The 2,999-nt window shown below is 37.1% G+C and overlaps 1 long non-coding RNA gene across 1 annotated transcript in view; it reads right to left on the bottom strand.

The window, feature by feature from the left end:
- Positions 1-593: 593 nt before the first annotated feature.
- LOC128248686 (uncharacterized) overlaps positions 594-2,999 on the bottom strand; it is a 62,648-nt gene continuing 60,242 nt past the window's right edge. Inside the window, exon 3 of the long non-coding RNA XR_008264843.1 lies at positions 594-994. This is a non-coding gene — a long non-coding RNA (uncharacterized LOC128248686). The remainder of the gene's footprint in view (positions 995-2,999) is intronic.

The raw sequence follows: 2,999 nt of genomic DNA, 5'->3' as shown, positions 1-2,999 counted from the left end.
AGGAGACTTGAAAGAAAGATTTATGGAATTGGAAAAAGTGGGGAGGCTGAGGAAGAGGAAGGAGGAAGTGGAAGAGGGGGAGTGAGAGAAGAAGAAGGAGGAGAAGAAGAAGAAGAAGAAGAAGAAGAAGAAGAAGAAGAAGAAGAAGAAGAAGAAGAAGAAGAAGAAGAAGAAGAAGAAAGGCAATGAGAAAAGAAAAATATAAAAGAACAACACCAGAAGAGGATGGAGAAGAGGGGGTGAAGGGGGTGATTACGAGTACTTTTTCCCTTGGTTTAAGCAATTTCTACAGTCGACTTGTTATTAGAAAACACCGGAAGAGAACTGAGATAGAGAGAGAGGAGTGGGCAGAGGAGTACGTGAAAGAATGGGATGAAGAGACGAAAAGAAGAAGGGAATGAAAGAAGGAGCAGAGAAGAACGAAAGCTTGATCTAGAAACTGTTGCGCAACCAAGATTATGATACTAATGGTATAATTAATTGACTGTAATTAATTAAGCACGCTACATTATAATCAGATTAATTATATTTTAACGTTATTATTACATTAGTGATATTTATTGTTCTTAATTTGAAAAGTAGATGAAGGATTTCCCTATCTTACATCAAAAAGATTTAGGTACATCTTGGAAAAAAAAATGCCTATAAATGTTTCAAGCATTGCTATTTTATGGAACCTGTCTCTATCTTTATTGGAAACCTATCGTCTTTCTGAAACGACGTTACAGAAATTGTTGTTTACCATTCCGTTTGTTCCTGTTGCATATGGAATTATTGACATACTCCTTAACTGCCATGTTTTGAATTCAAATCTAAGTCGGTATATATCGGTTTTGCATTTGGTTTGCAACATTCCTGATAAGAACTTGCAAGTTAGCGGTTCGGCAAATGTGACCGATAGAATGAACATCAGACTTTAATAATTAAGTGCTGGAGTCGATTTGTTCGTCTCAACCCTCTAAGGTGGCGCCCCATCATGGCAGCTGCCCAATATCTGGAACAAGTAAAAGATAAAAGATACATGTCTTTAGAAATTACAAAATCCTGATTTGATAGAGAGACATTCCAAATTTATTTGGGTTTGTTCACAAACTGTACAGAAAGAGGCACATATTTTCATTTTTGAGAAAAGGGAAAATATTTGCTTATTGTCTAGAGTAACTGAAATAGTAATGTTAGTGACTATGATATTCTGTAGAAGCTGAGAAATGAAACTGAGGAATTATGCCAACTTATTTTGTTATATCTCAGGAGGGTCATCATGTCAAAAATAAACACATGCGCTGGATTTCTATTTCACTTCTTAGTCAATTGATTAAATGTGCACAAACACTTCCCTATATAGACACTCACGGAAGTTCCAAATGCAGAATCTATCAGGGATCAACAAAACCTTCCTTACTACGAAGCTGGGACTAACTCTGAAAAACAGAAAGCTGTTACACAAATGAGCTAGCAAACGAACACCAGACTGCGCATGTCACTACCATTTCCCACATATCTGAGCGACGATTTATTCCACGTGTTCTGACGAAAGGGGCCACAACTGTGACATATCGAAATATAAGTTAAAACTCCAACTCTTGTTCTGTTTTCACTTCGTATTGTTTCTGCCTTATTTAAAAAGTTTTGCCTAAGATAGATAGATAGAGAGAGAGATAAATAGAGAGAGAGATAAATAGAGAGAGAGATAAATAGAGAGAGAGATAAATAGAGAGAGAGAGAGAGAGAGAGAGAGAGAAAAGATAGAGAGAGAGGTGCATACCTACATACATTCAAATTGACATTGATACCAATAATAACAAGATTAATTGGTTTTGTAAGTAAATGCCATGTCAATCTGGATAAGCTTGGATTTTCAGAAAAAGAAGCCAACCGACTGATTTGGGAACTACTAATACAATCTGTAAGCGGACCAGTAAAACCATGCAAGACTTTTCTCAGGTTTAAAAGGTGACAATGTTTTCGTTATTGACATTGCAAAGATAGGGCTCTCTCTCTCTCTCTCTCTCTCTCTCTCTCTCTCTCTCTGTTAGAAACCAGCTCCTTCTGGCAAAGAATTTAAATGATTAAATGCAGAAGCGACATACATACATACATGTATATACGTAATTTATACTTGTGTTTATCACAAATTTCCACTACATATGGTCTATATATCATAACTGGTAGCACTGCTAAGTACAGTGGTTGCCTAACCACTGTACTGGAAGCTGACTGGATAATAATAACTTAAGTGGAATTCTAACTCATGCAAGAGTACTTGCACATCTAACTTTATACACAACTATGTGTGTTTGTGCTTGTGTGTGTACGTATATGTTTATATATACATATCCATATACATATATATATGGAGAGAGAGAAAGAACACGCATACATACCCACACCCCATACGTTCCCACGAGCACACAGAAATCGTATGTGCAATATGATAAATTATTTACGCCTGTCATTACAGAGATGTTTCAGGTGAACGTTAACTAAAATTATTTCATTTACCCATGACCAGCATTGACGTTTGGTCAATCCTACCTATTTCTTCCTCTCTTTGTTGCTTTCCCTCTCTTCGCTTCCTCCCTCTCTCTCTCTCTCTCTCTCCCTCTCTCTCTCTCTCTCTCTCTCACTCTCTTTCTCCCTCTCTTTCGTTCTTGCTTTCTGTTCATTCATGTATCTGCTTCTAAACAGCATAACATTACTAGGAAAGAATGGAAGTTTTTGTTGGTGGCTTTTGTTGTTGTTTTTCTTGTTTGTCTATTACGTTTTTGCTCTTATTGGTATTTGCCAGGCAATATGGCCATTCGCGAATGTTCTAAAATACAAGACTTTAAATTACCGTTAAATTCTAGGCGGTTGATCTGTGGTAATTGTCTGGAAAACAAGTAATGACTTTCTTCAGCGACAGCATTAACGCGTTTCATCTCTTCATCGCTCTCTACCTTTCTCTCTCTCTCTCTCTCTCTCTCTCTCTCTCTCTCTCTCTCTCTCTCTCTCTCTCT

This window comes from Octopus bimaculoides, chromosome 9 (assembly GCF_001194135.2).
Source record: "Octopus bimaculoides isolate UCB-OBI-ISO-001 chromosome 9, ASM119413v2, whole genome shotgun sequence".
Taxonomy (NCBI): Eukaryota; Metazoa; Mollusca; class Cephalopoda; order Octopoda; family Octopodidae; genus Octopus; species Octopus bimaculoides.
Note: the sequence above shows the minus strand (reverse complement) of the source record. Positions and strands in the feature narration are given on the sequence as shown.